The 27902-nt window shown below is 38.7% G+C and overlaps 1 protein-coding gene across 1 annotated transcript in view; it reads left to right on the top strand.

The window, feature by feature from the left end:
- The window catches only part of ST6GALNAC5 (ST6 N-acetylgalactosaminide alpha-2,6-sialyltransferase 5), a 165162-nt gene that overhangs the window by 80645 nt on the left and 56615 nt on the right, over positions 1–27902 (top strand). The gene's annotated exons all lie outside the window — the stretch shown is intronic.

Genomic DNA, 27902 nt, shown 5'->3' with positions numbered 1-27902 from the left:
GGGACTTACACATCTCTGCCTCCGGAGACCTTCTGACTCCCGTAAACTCATGACACCTTAGCAGTCAGCTCCCTGACTTCTCTCCTCGGAACCAATGTCCCCCAAAGAAAGAAAACTGGGCAGTGAGAAGGAGAGATTGAGTGGGAGCACTAGCTCTCATACCAGCCTCAGAGCACAGAATTCCAGAATGGTACCATATTCCAGTGTTAGAGACCCCAGGCCATCTTGCACAGCACTTTATTAATGAGTGAAAAAAGGGGAGAAAGAAAACTACCGAAATAAGAATACGTGCTTACAGCATTGAAATGACTATAAATAAGTATATACTTCTCACTCTACTTCCCTTCCTCCCATATAACTACTCCCACTATAATGAATCTGATAAAGCGTGTGTCTGATTTCCTTACTCCAAAAATATTTCAAGAACCACAAGCTTCCTTAAGCTCACATGACTCATTTTCAACCTCATCTTCATTTATTTAAGGATAGCTATTACTGAGCCATTTCATATTGTACTGAATATTCTGTGACATGGGGTCACCAGCATGAGTGACACTTTCTGGACTCATCCAACCAACATTTTGAATGTCTTCCAGGTGCCAGATCTTGTGCCAGGTGATGCTTGGGATGCACCCTTCTCTAGGAGCTCGTGGTCTAGCCGCTGCCATCTGAGTCTGCACAGATACATTACAGGCAATATGACTGCTGTTTCTTGTAAGCCACACCCTGAGGTGTGTTGCTGGGTCTGTGCTCAGCCAGAAAAGGAAAAGGGCCTCTGAGGCACCCGTTCCTCACTGCTCCCGAATAATCCCATCCAGGGTGGGGTGGCATATACATCAAAGACAAAAATCTTCTCTGTTCTGTGGGAGTTAAAAATTGGACTTGGTTTTTCCCAAAGCCAACTTCAACTCTCTCCAACAGTCAGATTTTATTTGAGAACTAGGGGGCAGGGGAGAGAACAAGGCTCATTTGTGCCTGTGTGGAGCGCACTTTTGCCATCGAGAGGCTCTTTTCTGTGATGCCAGCCCGCAGCAGGGGAGACTGGAGTGGCAGCAGAAGCTGTGCACCGGGACTCCAGGACGTGCGCTTCCTAGACCGAACTCTTCCCTTAACTAGCTCTGCGACCTTGAAGGAGTCCTTTGGCCCCTCTAACCTTCAGTGTCCTCATGTGTAAAATTGAATGCTTAGACTAGACAGGCCTCTCCCAGCTGTGACACCCTGTTATTCTGGGCTTCTGTGTTCCTGCCTCTGTAACTGAGGTCCCCAGCCCTGTGTCACATGGGCCCTGCGGGGAGGATGCCTTGGTGCACTGTCATCACAGTGATCAACTTGAGAGGCATCCCCACTCCCACCGTGATTGGTCAAGGGAAAAACTGTTAGATACGTCACCTCCAGAACTCTTTGGTATTGATTTTTTTCCTACAACTTTCAAATACTTATTATGGTCACAAACTGAAGAAGGAAATAATCTTTCTCCAGCCGGTAAAGTCAACAAGTGGAATGGCTGGGAATCTCTGCACCCACAAGGACATCACCGAGAAAGCCTTGCCAAAGGCTACTTAGCCTGTTGCTGAGGGTTTGGAGAGAGGCAGTTATTGAAGGCAGTGTGCTGTCTGTCACTAGGAGCCCAGCTCACCCAAGGGGACTTGCCACATGGTGTTGTGGAGGTACAGACCTTAGAGCTTCAAAGAGGCTCAGCCGTCTTCGCGCATTCATACACATATTTTGCAGATGAGGGAACTGAAGCCCAAGGAGGTTGATTCACCCAAGATTATGAACACTAGGCAGAACTGAGATGAAAACGTGCACCTTCTGACTCCTGACCTACAGGCCCAAGCTCTTACATCACATTGTGCTAGAGAATTCATAGATGCACTGAAACCTGAACCTGGTATCAATAATAGTCATATGGTGATGACAGTGTCAGCAATGGTAATTATATATACCACATATTTATGTTATATGTGTATCCTATGTATCACACACACACACACACACACACCCCATTTGTTGAGCAGCCACCATTAGCCAGGCACTGGGCTAGTCATTTTATATATCTTACCTCTATTTTTACAGTAGCTCTAATATAAGGTATAATCTCTTTATTATCATCCCTACCTTATAGGTAAGAAAACTGAGGCTTAAGGAGATGAACTCACTTATTCATTTGATGACATATAGCCACTCATGCCACCTAACCAATTTTTTAAAGTCCTTACTATGACAGGCATTAAACTAGTCACCATGGTGAAATTTAGATATAAATGAGGAAAGAGCTCTTCCTTAAGGAGGTAGTAGAAACCTCTGACATAAGTCACAGACATATGACAGCAATACAAAGGGGAATATGTCAGGAGAAAGATTTGGCTGCATTCTGGGGGAATTCAGAGAAAAGGATGTATTTTTTTTTCCGTATAGAATGGTTTAGGAAAGAGGTAGCTGAACTTCAGAATCTCAATAAAAGTGTAGGTGCTGGGCACTGGAATCGGGGTGAAAGGCCTTCCAGAATAAACAGAAGCACAGAGCCTGAAAGTAACAACACATGGAACCAAACAAATCGGTTGGGAAGTTTGATCTCTGACCAGTATATGTCATAGCAAAGGGACAGTGAGTATAAAATATTTAGTAGGTAAAGACCCAAGGTGACTAGTCCCATGAACCACCAACTATAAAGAAATCTTGCTTTCAGATTTTGTTATACTAAAAGAAATGGAAAAACCACCATAAAACTTGTAAATTTGATGTTTAAACTAAAAGCAAAGTGGAACTGACCCAGCCCACTGTGAGCGTCTCTTCATGGGAGAAACCACAGCATCTTCCTGTAAAGTCAACAGAGTTTACAGCGGTAGGTGGTCACTGATTCTGAACATACGGGGATCAAATCTGTCTCCCAGAAACAGAACATTTGCAAAAACTAAAAGCCTGATGTGGCACAATTAACCTACATCACTGCTTTAAAGATTTGTCTCCATGGAAGTAAGAACAAAGAGAGAGGATTGGACTTAAACCAGTGTTGTACTAGTAAATGTTTACACACTGGCCCTCTTAAAATGTGCATGTGTACATGCTTAAGTTTATTATGAATTTTATTGATATAAAGGCAGTACATGCTTTAGAAATAATAAAATACTAACACTACTACTAATAAAATACTAACGTACAATATTCTTTGTTGTAAATTCCATATAGTCAGTTGGTTCTCACAGAATGCTTTCATTGATTTTTGCAAAATTCTCACATCTGTAGCCAATCTGTGGTTCCCATCAACGAATGAGTGTAGTCCCAGCATGAATGTGGTTGATATTTTTGGTTACTTAATGAGAAGAAAGGGAAACAAAAAAGGCCAGTGTTGGAACTTCTCTCACTCCTGGTGAACTTCTTCACTGAATCAAAACATGAACAACTTCTTTGCTGAATCACAGAACAGTTTTCAAATAATAGAAGATTCGTTTTTCAATTTGATGCTATTCATGATATAATGGTTACAGACATAGCACACTTTAAAGCTTAATCCACACTATTAACATTTCTCCATTACTTTTTTTTTGCAATCAACAGTACAATAAACCAAGTTCTGATTTGTAGTGTGTACTTATTTCTGTGATATAAATACTCTCCAGCTACCAATGAGCTATCACTGAATGCAGAGTAGGGAGGAGAGGCATAGTAGCAGAACTTGTATGATGTTTCCAGTTATGGAGTGTTATGGACTGAATGTTTGTAGCCCCCTAAAATTTGTATGTTGAAGCCATAACTCCCAGTGTGATTGTATTTGAAGGTGGGACCTTTGGGAGGTAATTAAGTTTAGATGAGCTCATAAGGGTAAGACTCCCATGATGGGATTAGAAGTGGAAGAAAGAGCAGAGCTTGCCTGCTCGCTGCCATGTAAGGACACAGCCTCAGCTCCAAGGCTGTCATCTACAGGCCAGGAAAACGCTCTTACCAAATCTGCCCAGCACCCCGATCTTGAACTCCCCAGCCTCCAGGACTGTGAGAAATGTCCGTTGTTTAAGCCACTCAGTCTCTGATATTTTGTTATGGTAGCCTGAGCTGACTCGTATAACCAGCATAGAGTGAATGTAAATAACTTCAAGGCATAGTTAATATTAAAATGTTGTAAAACAATCAGAAAGTGATGTTTTGAGTACTTATTTCTTCTGCATTTCTTTTGTTTACTTTTTATTTTTAAGTGATTATAGACACATAGGAATTTGCAGAAATACTACAGAGTCCCACGTACCCTTCACCCAGCTTTCCCCCATGTTGACATCTTATATAACTGTAATGCAATGTCACAAATAGGAAATTGAGACTTGTACAATACTACCAGACTAAAGACATTGATCGGTTATCACCATGTTTATATGGATTCATTTGTTGGGTGTGTGTGTTTGTGTATGTGTGGTGTATGTGTGCAGTTTTATCCCATGTATAGATTTGTATAACCACCAGGACATTCAGGATACATAAATGTCACGTCAGCACAAAGGAATTCTCTTGTGTTTTCTCTTTAGATTGTCACCACTGCATCCTTATCGCTCCATGTCTATTGTTACTGTAACAATAAATATCCAGAATGTTTTAAATATAGAACCATACATTATGTAAACTTTTGATTCTGCCTTTTTTCCACTAAGTATAATTCCCTGAACTTTGTTCCATGTATCTTTCCTTTTTATTGCTAAGCAGTGTTCCATTGTGTGGATGTACCAGTTTGGTTAACCACTCACCCACTGATGAATATTTGAGTTGTTCCAGTTTTTTACTATTATGGATAGAGCTCTCATAAATATTTGTGCACAGGTGTTTGTGTGAATGTAATTTTTCATTTTTCTGGGATGTGACCAAGAGTATGACTGCTGAGTCATATGATAGAGTACTTTTTCCAAAGTATTTTGGAAATTATTTTCTGAAGTGGTGTATCATTTTACTTTCCTGCCAGTATGTATGAGAGATCAAGCCTCTCTGCATCCTTTCCAGTATTTTGTGTTATTATTTTTCATCTTAGTTATTTTGTTAGTTGAATGATGATATCTTATTGCGATGTTAATTTGCATTACTATTGGCTAATGATGTTAGACATCTTTTCATGTGCTTGTTTCTTGCCCATATCACCTCGTTGGTGAAATGCCTCCTTATATCTTCTACTCATTTTCTAATTGCATTTTTTTGTTTCCTTACTGTTGAGTTTTGAGAGTTCTTTAGTTCTTTCACCTAGATATAAGAACTTTGTCAGATACATGGTTTGCAAGTTCTTTCTCCCAGTCTATAACTTACCTTTTCATCCTCTTAAAAGAGTCTTTGGTGGCACAAAAGTTTTAAATTTTGATGAAGGTAAATTTATTAATACTTTCTTTTATGGATCCTGCCTTTAATGTCATGTCTAAGGACTCCTCATGTAGGTTTAAATCCTAAAGATTTTCCACTATGTTTTCTTATAAAAGTTTTAAAATTTTACATCTGAAATTTAAATTCAAGATCCACTTTGAGTTAATATTTTATATGGCATGAGGTTTTAAGTCAAAGCTTTTTTTTTGCCCATGGATGTCCAATTGTTCCAGCACCATTTATTTAAAAGAGTATTCTTTCTCCACTGAAATTTTATTTGCTTTTCATGTAACTTATTTTCTTGTAAGTTTAATTTTTAATAATGACTGTGGCTTGACATCCAGCTCACAAACTCCCTGAAAATTTAACAATGGGTTCTGGGAGCCAGTACAAGCTGACTCCAGCACACCATGGTTTTGATTAGAGGAAAACTGTGTTGTATGGTTTTGATTAGAGAAAAAAAGACAGCCATAGGGATGATCAGGAATGATGAGCATGTGTAAACATTGAAATATATCATGTAAAGCCTTATTAAAGTACCAAGGCCCAGAGGTGGCATTAGTACCATCTTTTGTAGAAAAGTAAAACTCATATTTGAAATTCATACTTTGTTAGCTTTGGGGAAAGGGAGCAGGAATTGAATGTAATTCATGCTATTAATTTGAAATTGTTTAATTAATAGGTTCCTTTTAAACAAATTGCATGGCCAAAAAGCTTGGTAGGACAGTCATGGCCTCTGTGGTCAAATAAAGCTGGATCTGATTCTTGGCACTGACATTTATTAGCTTTGAGGAACACCTCAATGACCTTTAGTTTCTGGTAGTGTTAAAATTGGGAGAAGAATCCAAAGCTGTGCTCATTAATTTAACAAATGCTTGATGAGTCCCAGGCTATGTAAAAGGGATTAGTGATACAGCAGCAAGCAAAGTCGTCACAATTTTTGCCCTCAAAGAATTTACCATCCGGTGGAAAGGTGGACAATGAACAAAAAAGCACACTAGTAAAAAATGGTGTTACAATTGTGATAAGTGGCATAAAAGGGAAAAAAAGCAGGTGCTATATTCAAACAGACAAAAAATCCAGCACAGTTCCTAGCACAGAGGACTTGCTAAGTGGTAGCTATTTTTTTTTTATTACAGATTTGGGTAAGACCAGGGTGGCACAGACAGAGGTCTGGAGACCTCACCTGAGGGCCTGACGACTCATCACTTATGTTGCTCTGTAATGCCCCCTTAGCATAGAGAACTGAACTGGATATACTTTAAGGGCCTTCTTAAGATTCTCGTATCTAAGAATCTGTGACCATCATGTGCATCAAGCAGGGATTTGTTTAATTTATTTACACAGAGACACAGATAAACTCAGCAATCAATATGGTAGTCATTAGATCAGATGCTTCATATATTTATATTTTTAAAAACATTATCCTGCCTTCTTCCCTAGTCATTGTGCCCTTTTAAAAATAGACTAAATTATGAAAAAGTACTTAGGGATCTAGAATTCTGAAGCCTGGGACAATGCAATGACTGCTGAAGTGTTTATCAATTTTATTTTCAACTATATACACATCGGGTTTTGTTTGGAAGTAAGTTATTGCTAATCAATGTTTTTTTGTAATGAAGTCCATAAATCCACATTAAACAAACATCCAAACTTGTTGATGTCCTTTTGCTTTCCTGTTTGAGCTTGTATATTTTCATCAGAATAATTCACTAAAGTCAATTGGAGTCTTTTTAAAAAATTTTTTACTAGTTTCCACTAAGTCTCCCCTGACCTACTGAGCAACCAGCCCCAGTGTCGGCTGCCTGGGCAGGGCCAGGGTGGGGCTGTGGGGCGTCTGAGCACTTCTGCTTCTTGACAGATGTTCTTATTCTTTAAAACAAAAGGAATAATCTTTCCTCCTTTCTGCTATCTCTACCACCTCCATTTTTTTCAGTGGTAAAATGAGGAATAAGAGGGACATGGCTAGTTCTTAATTTTTTCTGATTATCACATTTGTACTATCTTATTGTAAAATATTTGGAAAATTACAAAAACTTCAAAGGAGAAAATAAAATTTTATCAGTGGTGGTACTGTTAGCAGAATTCTTTTCCCCATACCTTGAAATACTGGGTGTGATCATTACAAAATTTCAAGGGTTAAACTCTGTTAGTCACTGCTTCTGCATCCACCACAGTTTGACTCTAACATGTGAAGCTATGTACCTAACCCAGGCCCAAGATCCAAGAAAAATGCACAGCTCAAATATGCACAGTGCTGTGTTACAGGAACTCTTAGTACTTTGCAGATTCATTTCTTACAACAAGCCTGTAAGAGTACGATTATTATCCCCAGTTTTTTAAAGTCACAGAGGCAGAGTAAGAGACAAACTGAATCCAGACCCAGGAAGACCAGTCCCAGGTCCACAGACTAAATAACCTTCTTAGACTACAGAAAGCCTAGTGACAGGTCCAACCTCTCTCCTCCCTGGCGCATCCCTTTCTATGTGAAGCCAATACCTTCTTTGTTCCTTTGTCCCAGTCCAGGTCCAATATTGCCTTTGCTCATATTTTGACTTGTTAGGTGATGCTATCTATCACTCCTGTGAATAGAGGATCTGTTTTGTCCCTTTATCCTCTTTCCAGAACCTTCACTCCTCTCACTTCTATTGAAGGCCAACTGCATTTCCATGACTCAGCAGTATTATTCCCCACCATGTCCCCAGTTCTGAATATCTGGCTGTTCTCCACAATCACCAGAATCACACAGGATACCAAGCATAAATTTGGGGAGGAGGGAGAGGGATGATTAAGCTCACTTTTTAACATGGAGGGCAGGAGGTTTTCTGAGTTCACTGAGGGGCAAGGACTTCTTACAACTATGGGGAGATAAATTTGGTTGATTGGTGTATTTCCTTGATTTTTTTCTATGCATAAATTTAAAATTTTTAGAATTTTATTTATTTTTAGTTTTTTCCAACTTGTGATTTTGAAATATTTCAGGGACTTCCCTGGTGGTCCAGTGGATAAGAATCCCCCTTCCAATGCAGGGGATGCAGGTTCCATCCCTGGTCAGGGAACTAAGATCCCACATGCCCCAGGGCAACTAAGCCCATGTGCCACAACTACTGAGCTCGCTCACCACAACTAGAGAGAAGCCTGCCTGCTGCAAGGAAGAGTCTGCATGCCACAACTAACACCCAATGCAGCCTAAATAAATAAATAAATGTTTTTAAAAAGAACAAGAAAGAAAGAAACATTTCAGACCTATGGAAATATTTTGCTTCTCATTTTCCATGGTCTTACAGTGACTTCATGGGGATGATATCTGCTATTTTACCTTTGAATGGTCTTGTATTTTCCTGAATCAGCAATAACAGGTGACTCTGTATAGATAGTGGTAAGGTTTTGGGAGGGTTCACTTAATTTCTTAGTTCAAGAGCACTGACTTCTGTTAATATAGTTAAGAGCACTTTTCAAAACTAGATGGCACCTTTTATTGGTGGAGGGTGCCTTCTGCTTCATTTCTGATGGACGTCTAATCTTTTTTTAAATTAATTAATTAATTAATTTTATTTTTTGGCTGTATTTGGTCTTCATTGCTGCACACAGGCTTTCTCTAGTTTCCAGGAGCAGCAGTTACTATTCGTTGCAGTGCGAGGGCTTCTCATTGCTGTGGCTTCTCTTGTTGCAGAGCACAGGCTCTAGGTGCGTGGACCTCAGTAGTTGTGGCATGCAGGCTCAGTAGCTGTGGCACACAGGCTCAGTAGCTGTGGCACACAGGCTTAGTTGCTCTGACGCAAGTGGGATCTTTCCAGACCAGGGCTGAAGCCCGTGCCCCTGCACTGGCAGGAGGATCCTTAACCACTGTGTCACCAGGGAAGTCCGTGAACCCCTAATCTTGCTTCCTCCTTCTGCTTCATCACCTGGGCTTTAAGGGCAACTCTCATCACCTCAAAAAGGTGCCTTCTCAAGACTGCCATCTCTGGGCAGCTCCCTCCATTTCTGTCCCCAGTAATGGTGTTCTGGTCCAACAGGTTATAGACCTTTGTCAGTGTTTATCTTCTCAGAGTGTGACATTATCCTACTAGGAATGATTTTATCTGTGCTCTGTCACTGCCAGGCCTGCTGCCTTCTCCTCTTTCCCAAGCATTCTCCAGCCAATTCTCAGCTCCAACGAATCTTCAGTGCTGGCTCTGTAGATCCCAGAGTCTTCTTTTCCTACCTCTGTGTAAACTGAGTTTTGTAGCATTCTCTGTATTCTAGTCATGCTGTAGACAGGGGGTTATGGGTGGTTTTATTTGTTCTCCTTATTGATCTCTGTATTTTCTGGAAGACACGTGTAGAGAGATCCATATTGAGTTAGTGTATAGAAACTCAAAGCCTGCATGTATTTATTCTTACTTTCTTGGTGTTTTAATGTAAATATTGATACAGTGATATATTTTGCATATTTTAAATCTATATTGGTAGCATAATTATATCTATTTATGTATTTCTCTTTGTGTGTGTGTGGTTTACTTTTACCTTTAACCCTTGAATTCTTCAGGAAGTACTCCTTGCTTCCGGCTTGCTTCTCTAGACCTTCTGTTCTGGCCTGTGGGCACAGTAGAACATAAGTAATCGTGGCCTAGTTTGCCTAGAAATGGACAGATGCTTAGACAGATGAAGGGCAAACTAGGGCCTTGTCCAAATGTGGTTGATGCTTTTTGAAACACAAAATGGACAGGGCAGGGGAAGGCTTGATTGTGAATTCTTACAAAAGTTGAGTGCCAGCCTCTTGGTACTTGAGGCTCTCATTTCTGCTGAGTTGTTTGAGGACCAACTGTCCTTCAAAGCTGGCTGCTCAGCAGATTCCTCCAAAGAGCTTTGTGCATTGTCACATTGCTAGACACTTGTTTATGTCCCAAATTCTTCATTAAGATTTTATCTTCTCATAAGCAACTCCTACCTCCTTTTTTCCCAGGGCTCCCTGCGGGAGTCCTGCTCGAAGTAGGTGCTCAGGGATTATTCCAAAAGCCTCTATCTTGAAACCCCAAGAGGTGTTACATCAAAAGTAGTTTACTTTTCTTTGGGGATGGATGAGGGGAAAAAAGGCACCTGAGCAAAAATGAGACTAGGAGCATTTGTGTGCTCTGCAGCCTGATAGGCTAGGCTGACTCTGCAACATGTTAAGCCCTCTTCATTTTGCTCAAGAAGTGATTTAAAAAAAAAAAGACCATTAGTACCCCCCTTTAAAATATATATTATACAGGTGTGCCCAAAAATAGCCACCCAAGTTGTTGCCTGGGCATTGCCCGTAAAGCACTTTTGGAGGGACTAGATCATGAATTCAATTAAGAATCTCTGTGTTGCACATTCAGAATGCCTGATGTTACTTGAAGGTCTGTGAGTTATTCTGTTTACAATTAGTTATTCATGACACACACATGTCCCTGGGATGTAGATAAATAAATAAGACAGGGGGACATGAAAATTGAATGATGTCACCCTCCCTTGGATAAGCCCTTCAGTGGTTTTCCTTGTCTTGAGGAAAGGAACAAAATTTTTATAGGACCTGTAAACTCCTCTGTTGCTTCCCCCTGCCTGTTTCCCTGCCGTCACCTGCCACTCCAACTCCCTTGTTCCCTATGCACCAACGACACTGGCTTCAGTTTACTTTTGCAAACATTCCATGTTTCTCACCACCAGAGGATGTTTGCACTTGCTGTTCCCACTCCCTGGCTGTTCCTACTCCCTGGAATGTACCTGTCCTATCTCTTTCCTTAGTCAATACTTGTATTTCTGCCAGATCTCAGGTCAAATATCACTTCTTCAGAGAAATTGTCTTTGAATGTCCCTGTCACACATTCTCACAGAAACTAGTACTTCTGGGTCATATCTTGAAGTTGTAATTTTACTTTTTTTGCAGGGTCATTTCTGTAACAGTGTTCTCCTCCTCCAGACTATCACCTTCATGAAGGTAGGAAGAGAGTTTGTTTTTGCCCACCATTGAATCCCATGTTCCTAGAGCAAAGAGTGGTCCACAGGAATAACTGAATAATTTTTTTGTTGGCTGCATGAACAAATTGATTAATGTAAAGCAGCTGGTGAGAGCTAACTGTCCAAAATGAAACAAATACTAAACAATTGTTTAGTCAGATAGACAGTTAGCTGATTAAAAAAGCAATCATTATTTGGTAATCTCGGGGAAAGATGCTGAAACAACTGAAAACACACATAGCCTGAGAGACAGATGGAATAACTAAGAGGGAAAGTTGAGGAAGAAGGTTGAAGAAAACATGATAAAAAATTCAGAGCTACTTGCTGGCTGTGTCTGAAAGCAGAGTGTTCATTTCTAGTCACATCACTACCGCAAGGAGTTTAAAGACACAGTGAAGCGAAGAGCCTGGGAAGAGCAGCCTGAATGATCCCAGATCAAATGTCAAGCAGCTCACAGAAAGTTTAGAGACATACAGTGGAAAGTCAAGAGGACTTGAAGGAGATGTAAGTATAGATCCAAAGCGCAACCCTTGTATGTGGTGATAATGTCACCTACTTTCATTTTAACAAAGACCTGTTTATACAATGCAGATCCTGGAGTGGAGGTCTGGAAAATTCAGAGAAAATTTATGAAGTATTTTCATTATCAATAGCAATTAAGGATCTAAAGGCATAGGGTAGTGTATTGAAATTGATATTTGAGGATAAAGCATCATTGAATCCGTGAATGATTTCTCTCGCGCACGTGTACACACACATACATGCTTATTTTAAGAAGAATATAACAAAGAGTATAAGAAAGATGGTGTTAATTGGATCTTTTAAACCAAAATACTGCATATTCATCTTGCATTTTAATCATACTTTTTTTTTCTTAGTCGGAAACAGAAATATGGCTGCTGTTTCCCACTTATTAGTGTAATCCTTTGACTCCAAAAGTGAAGGGAGATTTTTAATCCCTTACTGTTTACCAAGGGCTTTGAAGGGAATAGCTGAACACTTTTTTTTTTTTTAAAGAGTTGTTTATGTTAGACTCCGTACCGGTATGGAGATGGAATTGGCTTCTCAAAGCATAGTTCTGGAAGTAGATCTCTTACATCTTGTGGAAATTTGTGCATAGGATTGTTGGCACATTTGTGGAAGATCTGGTGAGAATAGAGAAGGGAATTGTTAGGGTAACTGGGAACCAACAAAGCTAAGGAGGGAGTAAGCAGGGACTATGATTAGTAGAAAGATATTGCCGGCTAGCTAGAACCTGTATAGTTACTTACAGCATTAAAGAATGTGGCTACTGGTTCAAATAGCCATACATTTTTCCAGTTAGAAAATAAATCAAGTTTAATATGAGTAGCCAGTGCTTTATTGATAATAGGCTGAAATTACAGAGAGAGTGCTCTGGATAATCAGATTGCTGTGCATTTATGACCATTCCTATTAGAGCAGATACCATTCTGCCTACAAAACCACCATGGAATTGTGCATACCCAGAGCCTTGAGTTGGTCTGAATGTCTTTGACCTTGAGAAGAGATAATCAGTAGGACTGAGCAAGATGGGGACTAAGGAACAAATTTCAAGACAGGCCTGATTTGAAGAGTGAGGTGTCTTAATTACAGGATGATTATAGGTTTAGGTGATCATCATATAAAGAGTGAGTTGGGAGCTAATTAAGAAGGTAGGTAGAGGCTCCCAGAGGCAGCCAGACAACTTCTCCAACTCAGGTGAAAACTTAAGTATGTCCTTACTCACACTTTGAGTATGTCCATTGGCATGTCTACCTCTGTGATAGGCAAAATAAAAGCCCACAATGATGACTTAAATAGGACAAAGATGTCCTAATAAATCTTAATACATATCCTGACCCCCAGAACGTGTGAAGAAGTTACCTACAATTCCTTGCCTTACTATACCTAAAGGGATTTTGCAGGTATGACTAAGGTTAGGGACCATGAGATGAGGAGATTATCCTGTATTAGCCAGGTGATCCCAACCTAATCCTGTGAGTCCTTAAAAGGAGAGAACCTTCCCCAAATGAAGTCAGAGTCAAAGGGAGATGTGACTACAAAAGAAAAGTGAGAGAGATGCAACACTGCTATTTTTGAAAATGGATGGTGGGGGCTTTGAGCCAAGGAATGTACGTAGTCTCTAGAAGCTGGAAAAGGCAAAGAAATGAATTCTTTTTAGAGCATCCAGGAGGGACCATATCCCTACTGACACTTTGATTTTAGCCCAATGAGACCTGCATCGGGCTCAGTCTGACAGAATGCAAAATAATAAATGGTGTTGTTTTAAGCTCTTATGTTTGTGTGAATTTGTTACAACAGTGATAAAAAACTAATACAATCCCCTAATCCAAGCTACCAGCATCACTCAACTAAGCTACTGCAGTTTCCTCCTAACTGGTTTCCCTACGTCCAATTCTGTCCTCCCACAACCCACAATCATTCAGAGTTGTCCTCTTGAAAAATGCCAGATAAATAGTATTTTCTGGCTCAAAACTGTTCAAAAAACCCATTGTCCTTAGGCTAAGACCCAGAATTCTTAATGGCCTTTCTCTCACCTCATATCACACTGCTTCCCCTCCCATGGACCCAGAAATATCCCCTCAGAAGTAAATTTTTCTGACTTTCGTAATTCCTTCCATCCTTTGTTCCATGATTTAATTGGCTATGTATATATCATTAAATTATATAATTTAGTTTTGCCAGTCTCTTGAACAGTGTATAAATGGAATAATACAGTAAATATTCCTTTGAGTGTGACTTTCACTCAACACTACATTTGAGAATCAAATGAACCATGTAGCTGGAGTTTATTCATTTTCATTCTAATAATTCATCTCTAAATTCTTTTGGATTTGCTGTGTAAACAATCACATCATTTATAAATAAGGACAATTTTGTTTCCTTCCAAAACTGCTTTTCTACATTTATAGCACTGTTTAGGACTTCTGGTACAATGTTGAATTAAAATGGCAATAGGGACATTGTTGTCTCATTCCCAATTTCAGAAAGGTTTCAGCAAGTCATTAATAGGTACAAGGTTTGTTAAAACTGTTTTCTTTCTCTCTCTCTCTCTCTTTTTGTAAATAGCACTTAGTCTAAAGAAGTTTTCTCCCATGTGTGATTTGTTAAATGTGTTTGGCATGGATGAATGTTGAACTACTGATATGATCATATCAATGATTTTTCTTTTTTATACTAAAAATAAGGCAAATTACATTAATCTTTAAAATGTTAACTCAAACTAGTATTTCTGAAATAAACCCCATTTGATCATGACCGGTGTTTGTGGGGGGTGTGCATGTGGGGAGGGGTGCATGTGTGTTTTGCTACATTCAGTTTGCTAATGTTTAATTCAGGATTTTTACAACTGTGGTCATGAGTGAGATTGTCTGGTAGTTTTCTCTAGTGCTTTATGTGCTGATTGGATTGATTCATTTGCCTTATTACATACCAGAAACAGACTGCTTTAATTACTGAAGCTTTATAGAATATTTTAATTTCTGAAAAAGCTAGTTCTCCCCATCTTGTTTTCTTAATGATCCTGGCTTATAAAATTGAAAATCAGCTTATCTGGTTACAGGAAAAAGACGTAGTATTTTTACTGGATCTGAATTTAAAATGTAAATTAGGGAAGGTTGACATCTTTACGATTTTGAATTTTTCTATCAAAACATGTAGCATGTCTTTTCATTTGTTGATGTCTTCTGTTATATTTTTTTATGTCTTTTTTTAGAGGATTTTTCCCCCTAATAGAATCTTGGATGTATTCTTGGTAAATTTATTCATAAGTATTTTATTATTTTTGTTGCTGTTGTAAATGGAGTCTTGTATGAAGGCTATTGATTTTTGTTTGTTAGTTTTATAAATTGATACATTACTGCATTTCATTATTGCTAGTATAGGGTTTTAGATATAAAATCTTATCATTCCTTCTCCTTTCTAAGTTTTATACCTCTCATTTTTTCTCAGCATAATTTTATAAGATTGTAAGTCTGGTATATTGTTAAATAATAATGTGAATACTTGGTATTCTTTCCTTGTGAGGATACTTCTAGTGTTTCTTTGCTAAGAATGACACTTTGGGATAGAGGCAGATACATTATCTCATGCTAAGAAACTAACCCATGATTACTGTTTTATCCAACAATGGATTTAGTTTTTTCAAATATTTTTCTGTATCTGTGGAGATTATCATATTATTTTCTTTGTTGATGCATTAAAATCATAAATTACACCTACATATTTCCTAATATTGAACCATCTTTGCGTTCCTGGGATATATTCCACTTAGTCATAATGATTTTTAATTCTGCAGGGTAAGAATGTTTAGAGCAACATTATAACATTCAAAAACTGGAAATAATCTACAAGTTTACCAACAGAATAATAGACAAATTGGGGTATTTTATACATGAAGCATTACACGTGAATGGAAATTAACAGATCATAAACACTTGCACCAAGATGAATAAATCTTACAAAAATAGCAAATTTCCCCAAAAAGCAAGACACAAAATGTCTACCACATGATTTCATTTATATAAAGTTCAAAAGTGGGCAAAACTAAACTAGAGTGTTTAGAGATGCATACTTAAGTGATAAACATAAACAAATAACAAAATGATTACCATAAAAGTTAGGATAGTAGTCACCTTTAAAGGGGAGAGCGGGATGATTGGGCAAAGTTACCTGAGGGGCTCCTAGGGTGCTGGTGATGTTTAAATTCTTGACCTGGGTAGTATTTGCATAGGCCTGTGCTTTATAATAATTTATGGGTCTTTATACTTAATGTAGTCTTTTCTATATGTGTATATTAGATTATGAAAAGGTTTTTTTAAATTACTTGCTAATAATATATTTAGGATTTTTGTGTCACTATTCAGAAATGAGATGTCTATAGTTTTCTCTTGCTTTTTTTTTTTAAGGTTTGGTATGCTGGTTTCATAAAAGGAAATTGAAGATTTTCCTTTTTGCCTAGGCTCTGAAAGTATTAGAATCACTGTACAATTATCTGTTCTTTAAAAACTTAAATGTAAGATCCTGAAAGTGTAAAAGTACTAGAAGAAAGCATGGAGAAAAATCTTGATATTAGTTTGGGCAATTATTTTTTTGGATATGACCCCAAAAGCACAAGCAAGAAAGCAAAAATAGACAAAAGAGATTACATCAAACTGAAAATTCTCCTGCACAGAGAAGGAAACAATCAACAGAGTGAAGAAACAACCTACAGAATGGGAGAAAATATTTGAAAACCACACATCTAACGGGGTTAATATTCAAAATATATAAAGAACTCAACAGCAAGAAAACAACCCAATTAAAAAATGGGCAAAGAACCTGAAAAGACATTTCTTTTGAGAAATACAGATGTACAAATGGCCAATATGTACATGAAGAGACACTCAATATCATTAATCATCAAAGAAATGCAAATCAAAACCATAATGAGATGTCACCTCACACCTGTTAGAATAGCTATTATCAACAAAACAATAGATAAGTTTTGGAGAGGATGTTCAGGAAAGGGACTCCTTGTGCACTGTTGGTGAGAATGTAATTGGTGCAACCACTATGGAAAAACAGTATGGAGGTTCCTCAAAAAATTAGAAATAGAACTACCTTGTGATCAAGCATCCTCCTTCTGTGTGTATATTCAAAAGGTATGAAATCAGTATCTTAAAGAGATGTCTGCCCTCCCATGTTCATTGCAGCATTTTTCACAATAGCCAAAATATAGAATCAACCAAAGTGTCCATTGACATACAAATGGATAAAGGAAATGTGATACACACACACACACACACACACACACACACACACACCATGGAATATTACTCAGCCTTAAAAAAGGAAGGAAATTCTGTCATTGGAACAACATAGTGAAACTGAAGGACATTATGCTGAGTGATATAAGCCAGACAGAAAAAGACAAATGCTGCAGAACCTCACTCATATGTGGAATCTTAAAAAAAAAAGTCAGACTCACAGAAGCAGAAAATAGAATAGGTTACCAGGGGCCAAGGGATGGGGGGAATGGAAAATGTTTGTCAAAGTGTACAAACACAGTTATATATGAAGAAGATTAAGTCTAGAGATCTTATGTACAGCATGGTGACTATTGTTAATGATACTGTATTGAATACTGGAACTATGTTAAGAGAGTAGATTTCACATGCGCTCATGACACATACAAAAAATGGTAACTATATGAGGGGGTGATAGGTTAATAATCTTGACTGTAGTAATTATTTTACTATGTATATGTGTATCAAACTATGCACACCTTAAATGCACACAATTTTTATTTTAAAAGATAAAATGTCTTTTTAAAAAAAGAAAGAAAAAGTTATATGTAGATCTCCATGACTGGGGCTAATGTAGAGTTTCTTTTGGGGGTAAGGGAGCTCTTCTAAAATCAGTTGTAGTGATGGATGCACAGGCCTGTGAATACACTAAAAGCCACTGAGTTGTACACTTCAAATGGGTGAAATGTGAAATGTTTGGCATTTGAATTACATCTCAATATACTGTTAAAAAAACTAAAGCCCCTTCTACTACAGTTTCTCATTGTAAATGTCTCTTTTTGTTTTTACTCTGTCAGTCTTGATACTGCTTTTTTGTGGCATATACAGTTTGTAACTGTTATATTCTGCACTGTGAATTATATGCTTTAACATTCTTTTTTTTTCTCATTTAATGTTTTTTGGCCTGGATAAGCAGGAAATATTGTTACTGAGATCACAAATTCTGGATTGGTTAGGTTTAAACTCAGACTTTCATACTTGCAAAGCTAACTGTCTTTGTGTCTCAGTTTCCTCATCCAAAAAAATGGACATAATGATAGTAACTATTTCACTGGGTTTGAAGCGGATTGCATTGGTTAGTATATATAAAGCACTTACGAAAAGTAAGTAGTAAGTACTTACTATGTGCTTACTAGCATGTAGTAAGTGCTATATAAATGTTAGGTTAAAAATTGTCTTCTGTTAAGCTTTATTATCTTGCTTTTTGTTTACATTTGCTGATATACTGCTGTCCATTCTTTGATTTTTTTTTTTTTACTTTTCTGAATCCCTTTATTATAATTGTATCTCTTGTACACTAAATATCACATCTGAAATTCGTTTTCATTTAGTAGGTAATTTTGGCCCAGTTGGATATATTTTGTATTAGTTCTATCACTTTATCTTATATTATAAATTCTTCCTATTTTTTAGAAACTGTTCACTATGATCGGTTTTCTTCACTTCCTTTTCTTTGTGAAGTTCTTTTGTGTTCTTGATGGAAACTTTGTAGTTTTTCTGTAGTTTAATTGTAAGTTACTCTTAGTCATGTTTATGACTCTCCATCCTTAAGACTGTCCATCTTTATTAGTTACAACTGTGAGCAGTTAAACATTTAATATATTTCCTCCCCCTCCCTCCTCTCATCTCTGCTCTGCATGTTGATTTCAGTCAGAATTATCTTTCTTGGTATTTGCCTTGATATACTTAAGTATATTTAGGTCTTTATTTCTTGATTTATCAACTTTAAATGAAATCCTTTCAAGTCCAGCTCTTGTACAAGACAGTAATAAACACATTTACTCTTTCTTTCAATTTCTTTCCCTCCTTCCCTCCCAGTTTTTCAGTTGTACTAAATATGCCACTCTAACCAACATTTTTTCTAGTTTTAGTGGTATTGTTAAATATATTCACTCTCTTCTAATCTTTTTCCAAACTTCTTGATTGGCTGAGTGTTTTTCTTTATTATTTTGCACAAAAAATGATCAACAAAATAATATTCCTCCAGTTTTTACATTTTTAAAGTTTTTGTTTGTAGTCTTTATCCTTGAAGAAGAGTTTGCATGTATATATCATCCTTCTCTTTAACTTTTTTTCCTTGAGAATCAGGTAAGTATTGCCTCTGGTATTCAGTGCTGCCATATGAAAATATGAGGTCAGCATGACTTCTTTTTTCCTTATAAAAGTGACTTGATCTTTCGACCTGTCTGCTCAAAAGATTCTTTCGTTATCTTTTAAGCCCAGTAAATTTACTGAAATACGTCTCATTGATCATTCTAGGTCTTTGCATTAACTTTGCATTCTATTTCATTGCATTAACTTTCTCATTTTGATCCTCTCTGAATCCTGTGTTTTCTATAGTATCTGTTCACTCTTGTGGTCCATTTTGCTTTCATTTCTTTTATTTGGCTATTTTTTTTTTTGTAGTTCTGCCAATTGATAACTTATCTCCTGTTATTCTATTCTATTTACCCTGAGTTCTTCCATTTCCACATTATTATCTATCTTCTTCCATCTAGTTGATCACTTCATTTTGGATTTTTTCCCCTCCAAATTCATGGCAAAACATGTTCACAACTATCATCTGCCCTGGGATAGCATTTTACAGAAGGATGTACTTTGTTCATAAATTTTGCTCCTTTTTGCCTTTTGTCTTAGAGTATCTTTGTATAGATGTGATTGGGCTTTTTTTTATTATTCATCACTGAATGATTTTTGTTTTCCTAGACCAGGTATTTATAACGCTTTCTTGAAAAGGGCCAGTTAGCATTCCTGTTCAGCACAGTTTCAAATACAAAGATCCTCTTCTTCACAGAGGTTACATAAAACTAGAATGCCTCCTGAAATTGTGCCTTCTCAGTCTGAATCTTTCCTCTTTTTTACTGAACTTGTCATGATTCCATTGGAGTGGAAAGTAACCTTCTGTTTCTGCTCAGCAAATGGTCCAGCTTCTGTTTCTCAGGGTACACATCTCACTTTCAGGAAGTGAATTTTTTGTGGCATTTCCTGAGATCTGTCAAGGCTGGACTCTTACCACTGACATCTTAAAATCTCTCCTCAGCCTTTCTCCACTTTCTCCTGAGAGAACTCAGTTGTTTTTTGTTTTGTATTTGTTTATTTATTTATTTATTTATTTATTTATTATTTTTGGCTATGTTGGGTCTTCCTTGCTACATGCAAGCTTTTTCTAGTTGCTGTTAGTGGGGGCTACTCTTTGTTGTAGTGCTCGGGCTTCTCACTGCAGTGGCTTCTCGTTGCAGAGCATGGGCTTTAGGCATGCGGGCTTCAGTAGTTGTGGCACGAGGTCTCTGTAGTTGTGGTTGGCGGGCTCTAGAGCGCAGGATCAGTAGTTGCGGTGCATGGGCTTAGTTGCTCCACCACATGTGGGATCTTCCCAGATCAGGGATCGAACCTGTGTCCCCTACATTGGCAGGCGGATTCTTAACCACTGTGCCACCAGGGAAGTCCCCTTAGAAGATATTAAAAATGTATTAGAGTCTTTCGTGAAGTTTTATTCAAAACTGAGTTTTTGTTTTTACTTTTTCATTCTTCTTGGGTGGCTTCCAGATAGAGGAGGTGTAAGGCTACGTTACACAGCCATGGACATAGGCTGGGAGTTTCTACCCCATACCCAGCCTTCATGAAAAGGATATTCTTTTATTTCTTTTGAAGATTCTTTCTTTTGCCACTTTAGTTTCTTTGTACAGTGGCCAAAAATAGTACAAGAACATCTTCTTTGCAACATCAAGGCATTGCTCAGCGTATGGCAACCTGATTTATGGAACTTCTCTAGCGCAGAATTGATGGTTCTGAACATGAACTCAAACAGCAGTTACCTGAAAATCCAGACACATGAGACTTCGCCCCCCAATCTGTCAGTTCTGTCAGGGTGAAATGTGGACCTTCGCAGCCTTCTGCTGTCTCTGTTGCGTGTGTCTAAGTGGCTGAGTAGAACTGCCCCAGAGGAATCATCTTGGTGCTGGTTCCATGGCTCTGTGCAGACAGCCAGTCTCTAAAAGAAGGCAGCTTATGCCTCCCCAGATTCTTTGCTGCTCCCTCTTCCATTTAATTGTCTCAGATACAACCCCCACCTCATTGTATGCAAGGAACCAGTGGAAAGATGGATCAACTGACAATTGACAGATTGTTTTATGAACCAAACTCTTCCTGGCAGCAAACCAGGTAGCAACTCAAACTGGGTGATTTGAGAGTTTAATAAAGAGGCAATTAATTAATCCCATGAGACTTTGAATCCTCTGTCAGGATTTGCGGAAAGCAGTCAAGGGATAATGCAGTATCTTGGGGTTGGTAAATGGCAGGGAGCTTTTACCATCTCTAAGCCTGAAGGGACCAAGAGTGGGAGTGGTGGAAGATCCCACAGAGGGTAGAGAGAAGGCTTCCTGAAGGAACTGTAACTTTAGTAGCACACACGTAAGGAGGGAAGCAGGGGGAAAGGAATCCCAACCTCTCTCTTTTCACCCTCCCATCCCCTGCAGTGCCTCTCACTGGCCATATCCAATTGAAAGCCAGATGGCAAATGGAGCCCATTGATCAGTCCATAAAGATCAGCCTTCCAGGGCAGAGAGGAGAAGAGCAGAGAGTGGATCTGGAGAGGCAGACAGAAGATAAACAGCTCTCTATGGATTCCCCAATCGACTAAACAACATTTGAGAGGGACTTCATTCTGTAGCAAACACGTTGTAAAGCTTGATGGCTTGCAAAAAGTAAATACAAGATTTTGCTAAAGAAAACATAAATCTGAGGCCATAGGTCAATTAAAAGGTGAATTTTAGGGCTCAACATAGTTATGCATCACCATATGTAAATGAGCAAATACCTAGATTTGAAAGCTAAGGCATAGAATTATTTAAACACGCCCACTGAGCATGATCTGAAAATCATCAAGGTTTTATTACCATTTTATTCTGAACTCCCCCTGCTCACTTCTCATTTAGTTTCCATAAACAAATCCTCCTCTTCCCACCGTTATTTTAATCCCTGGATTTCCTACTTTAGACTTCTCTGCTTACTCTTGGGCAGGTTTTTTCAGTTCTTTGACATCAGTTTCCACATTTTCCCTAGTGAGACTCAAAACTATTTCTGTAGCTCAGCTGTTTCATGAGCCCCCAGCCCATAGATCTAGCTGCTTAATGGACGTTTTCACCTGGGTGCTTTATAGGCAGGCATCTTAAATTTACATGCTGAAAACCTAACTCATTAGCTTAAGCCCTCCCAACACCTCTCCCCACAACACACACACTAGTGCTTGTTCTTGACTTCTGAAACTTGTTTAACATTTTATGGCCTCCTTAAATTTTTGTTTTCTAACAAAAACAGATAAATGCATGGAGGGAATTTTCTATTTTGGCAGAGAAATAAGTAAATATTAAAAAATTTCATCAGTGCTTTCTATAAGGAGGAAGAAGTTAGCAATTTCCATTGGTGGGGGGGTGGGCGAAGGGTCAGTTTCCCAAAGGCACATCCCAGAGGTAATCCTAAACACCTCCTTCATTTCCCACACCCAGATGGTCATAAGTCTATAGTAAAGAAATAGAGCTCACATCTTCCCTGCTTGGTATTGTATCCAGCATGCCTGATATTGAAATCAATATCTCTTGAATGAACAAATGACTCTATGTCTTGCAATTCTACCTTCTAACTCTCTCCACCTCCATTCCTGCTGCTACCACTTTGACATACTCATCATCTTTTTCCTAGAGCCTTCTAGAGGCCTTCCTGCCTCCAAATATTCCCCTCTGCCAATCCTTTCTCTTCACTGCAGCCACTAACTTTTTAAAAGGGCAATTCTGGTCCCACTATCCTGTATTTTAAATAATAAAATAAAATAAAGACTAGCACGAACTCTCCCTCATTTGCTGGGCCCACAGATGGTTCTTGCATGTTTGCCCAACAGTGTACTCTACATCTGAATTTGCACGCTTTTAAGGCAGCAGCCCCACTCTAGTTACCCACTGGCCCCTGAGCTACCTTCCAATTTTCTGCCTCTTACTTATAGAATAAAGATCCATCTCCTTAGCATGGAAATCAGCTTGCCTTCTAGCCTCATGACCTTCCTGACCCATTCACTTAGAACTTGGATACCTCAACCTTTCACAATTCCCTAAAACATTCTCTGTGTACTGTGTACACCCTTCTCTCCCTCTGGCTAGTCTTCTCATACTTTAAGAAACACCTCACGTATCACCCCCACCAAGATGCATTTGTGAACTCTAGCATAGCTGCTTTTTCCTCTGTGATTGTGTAGTTTTTTGTCTATCTTTGTGCTGCACAGTAATTACATCTTTACTGTCTTCTCAGCTGCTTCACAAGCCTCAAAGGCCTGGACTATATTGTAGTTTTTCTTTGTCATCCCGCCCCTCAGTGCAAAATTTGGAAAACAGCAAAGGCTAAGTCGATGTCTATTAAATTAATGAATACTTTATTAACCTATATTTATAGAGCATTCTTAGTACCCATTAAACAGCACCATCTCTCATGTCTCAGTGTTATGTTTCACTGCAGCTTTCTCTAATAAATTTTGTAAGAAATATGGAATTTAGCTGCACTATTCTCTGGTTTTCATGGGAGTTTCATTCTTGTTTATATTTTTCTTGTCCAAGCATATCCCAGAGATATTGCAGGTTTGATTGCAGATCACAGCAATAAAGCAAATGTCACAATAAAGTAAGTCACACGAATTTTTTGGTTTCTAGTGAGTATAAAAGTTACATTTACACTATACTTTAGTCTACTAAGTATGTGCAATAAAAATGTACCTACCTTAATTTAAAAAATAATTTATTTTTAAAAAAAGCAAATAATGCATTGCTAAAAATGCTAACCCATCCTCTGAGCCTTCAGGAAGTCATAGTAGGAACGTCAAAGATCACTGATCACAGGTCACCATAACAAATATAATAATAATGAAAAAATTTGGAATACTGTGAGAATTCCCAAAATGTGACACAGAGGCACGAAGTGAGCAAATGCTATTGGAAAAATGGTGCCAATAGATTGGCTTGATGCAGTGTTGCCACAAACCTTCAATGTGTTAAAAAAAAGAAAAAAAAAGAAAAAAACCACCACAATATCCGTGAAATGCAATTAAGCAAAATGCAATATCACAAAGTATGCCTGTGTTACTAGAAATAATGACTGTAACTACAATGGTGAATTTCTGAGATTTCTGTTTAAGGAAATTGTTATTGTTGGAGAAATTTGCAAAGCCTGACTCCACTTGGCTCAACTCCTTGTATCTAAGTGGTTAATTCTCTGCTGTGTTATGTGTAGCTTTCAGCTCTTGAAAATGCTCATTGTTCACTTCCTTTGTGCAGATTTATCCAACTGTCTCCTCTTTCTTTCATTAAGCTCTCCCTGTAAAGCCATATTTCTTCTGTTTTCACTTGTGAATTTCTCTCCACTGGAGCTTCCTGACATAGAATCTATTTGAGGAAGCTTTGGTGAAAAGGAGAGAAGAAAAAAACTTGTTTTTAAATGTTCCCCTTTTCCCCTAGTATTGGATAAAATTTCTTTAAGATTCAACAAACTTGTTACAAAAGAGCATAGGCTGTGAAATATACATACAACCACAATGTCATTATAAATATATTTTTCTTATCAGAGAAGGCAACAGGCAAATCAACCGCTCTTGCAAGGTCATATTTCACTGAGGCAGCTGAACTCACCCACTGTTGAATTGTGTTCTGAAGCCAGCGATTTAGCATTGTCATCTATTTTGATTGACACCAAAAGCCTTCCAGGACAGTAAATGTAAAGACATTTGAAAAAAGTCACTTACAAAATGGCTTGATAGCTTTAATGAGTTTTAAAATGCAGTATAACAACTTAATCAAATCAGACAGCTCCATAAAAGAATTAATTTGGTCATTGGCTCTCTTTCCAAAATGACTTTGTTTTACTCAGTAAGGTGAGAATTTCTCTGTGACTAAAATAGTCACAATGAAATTCAGAGTGACATGAGCTGGGGTGGGTAATGCATTGCCCAAAGTTTCTCAGGAGCTCTTCGTATTGTGGCCTCCTGATGAATGAGATGTACACCTTTTCTTCAGTTCCATGTTAATGAAAGAGAAAAAGAATATGAATGAAAGAGACACACTTAGAACCTCCATTTTTGGTAACTTGTATATTAAATTTTAGAAACTGGAAGGACGCTGAGACACTATTTATGGGCTGCCATGGGAGGGGATGCGGGAATATCCCCACACCGCCACAGACCACAGCAGCCATTTCTTGCAGTATCAAGACAAAACACACACAGGACAATCACCAGCCAGAAACAGGAAGTCCCACTGCAGTTTTGCTAGACTTTTGGCCCAAACTCCAGAAGAGATTATTAGAAAGGTGGTCTTGGCCCCTATAGAAATGTGAGCTTATGGCCAGACTAGAGGCCTAAAAAGACTCATTTCCTGTCTACCCAGGCTTAAATCCCAAACTTTTTAATGTAGCTCAAAACTGGGGTTGGTTCAGAAGTGAGATTTAAGGAGAAAATTACATTTAGTCACAATTCCCCACCAAATGTATATCATCCACCATTGGTACAGTTCACTTTCTTGGGCTGAGTATCAGATTAAGTGGTCAGTTTACATTTAGTTCTCTGTTATATAAAATGTTATAGCTTTAAATACTAAGAGTGCCCTTGAGAAGCAGGGGGAACTGGGACAGAGTGAGGAAAGAGCGGATCCATACATCCTACCTCAAAATTATATGGGCCACGTTCTTACTGACGGTCAAGTGACCTGCACTTTTCAAATTACTGTTTCTTCCTCTCTTCTTCTCTCTTTTCTTTTCTCTGCTTTCTCGCTCTCCTAGGGTCCTAGGAATTTAGTCTCCTGTGTATGTAGTGCTTGCCACCATCGCTGTTTGATATTTAAGTGTGTGTGTGTATGTCTGTGTCATCTGTGAGCCTGTTGGCTCCAAGGGGAAAAGGGCCATGTCTCTTTTGGTTCACCATTTCACTGTCAGCCGCTAGCAGAGAGCTCAAGGGGAGCAGAGTAAGTATGCCTTCAATGAATGGATAAGTCAAAGAGAGACCACTAGACACCACTGCCTTTGAAAGTTCTGCTCTTAGTAAATGTGGCTCACTCGCGTTGCAGTGCTATAGGCACCTTTATCATTTACAAAGAGCTTTCACAAACGTGGCCTTATTGTAACAGTGACAGGTCTGATGGCCCCACCGCATTCACAAAAGAGACTGAGACCTGGAGAGGTTAGGCGACTTGTGGCAGACCCAGGCTTTGAACCCCTGACTTATAAAAGTCCAAGCCACGCCAGTTGGGGTTCCCCATACAAGGCGGCCTCTCCTGCAGGGACAGACACTCCCCCGTATCAGCATGTGTAGACTGTGGGCATGTGGGGAAGCAGCCACGTCTCACCCCTCACTCAGCAGAGTTGCTTTAAGTGCCTGCTCTGCACCAGACATTGTCCAAAGCTTTCAGATACAGGTGTGCGTGAGGCATGGTCCTTGCCCCACCAAACACTCAACACCAGCATGATATTGTGAACACGTAAAATTTCAACTTCTATTGTTGAAATCCTACTCTGCCCACAGCTACAATTATGTGCAGGTTAAATGGGAGGAAAAGCCAGGCGGGGTGGTTTGCTCATACATTAAGGGCTATTGTTTTAGGTTCGCAATGAGATTTTAACTATTCTGCACATGTGTTAGGGATCCTTACAGAAATGCATGTTTGCAGAGCTGAGGCCAGAAGGCTTCAATTTATGGAACGACTGTGGAACTTCTTTCAGCATGCAGAGTTTGGAACGAGGATGGCATTGCTAGGGAGTTGCTCTGGAACATATAGGCGGCAAGCACATTCTGTCTTTTTCCTTATTCCAATGTTAGTGTCTCCATAGAATTTCAGGTGAGAAAAGAGCCTGCAAAGGTGTGAGGTGGAAATCATATCACCACATGCGAGGGGGTGAGACCAGCAGAGATGACGGGGGAGAAAGTGACACTTTAATGCATGAGAGTAATCTTCCAGGATTTGTACCAGGATGTGTTCAATTTTAACAAGAAGGGTTCCCAGACGGGTCCGTTTCAGCAGCGTCACGTGAGCCCCCAGAGAAGAACAGGCAGCGGATGAGCTGACACACTGTGAGGCCGTGTGCTGCGTAAAGCGGGGTGGGGAGAGGGGAGGTCCTGTGAAGTGCACATTACAAAACAAATCGCTTTTTTTGGGGGGGGGGGTTGTTTCACAATAGATAGATGACTTTGAAACAAAAAGAGATAAATAACCCTGTAAGTGAGTAGAAGTTTGGGATGTAAAACTAAGTGATGAAGGATTGCTTCTCACATGTAGGAGAGACACAGAGTTTGTATGATTTCTTGGAGACAAGAACTCCTAGTTTCAAGGAAAGGTAGACTTCTCGGGGAGGAGACAATTATGAACAATGAAGGAACATGACAAGGTTGTGAAGGGTATGGGGGAAGTTGTTTTGCATGAAACGTGGAGCATGGCAGCAACACATTAGGCTAGCTTGGGCTCAAAATGACCTAAAAATCTATAGAAAGCTTCCAGTCAAGCGGTGCTATTGTATGGAAGACTGCCATGTGAATTGAAGCTTTTCTAGGACTTTTATTAGTTGATCCCTCTTAAACAGGATCCAGGCAACTAAATTACCACTCATTGAATACTGTAGTGGGCATATGTAGAGATTCAAACTTTCTTTCATTTTGTACTAAAGAAATAAAATTAGATTATTTCTAAAAAGGCTTATATTTGAAACTAACAATTTGGGGTTGTATCTGGCAAAGAAACACTCTCTAAAGGACATTTTATTTTTTTAAAAGATTTTGTTTTGCTATGG

This window comes from Hippopotamus amphibius, chromosome 1 (genome assembly GCF_030028045.1).
Source record: "Hippopotamus amphibius kiboko isolate mHipAmp2 chromosome 1, mHipAmp2.hap2, whole genome shotgun sequence".
In the NCBI taxonomy this organism is placed as follows: Eukaryota; Metazoa; Chordata; class Mammalia; order Artiodactyla; family Hippopotamidae; genus Hippopotamus; species Hippopotamus amphibius.
The sequence above is the reverse complement of the archived record's forward strand: the minus strand, read 5'-3'. Positions and strand labels throughout refer to the sequence as shown.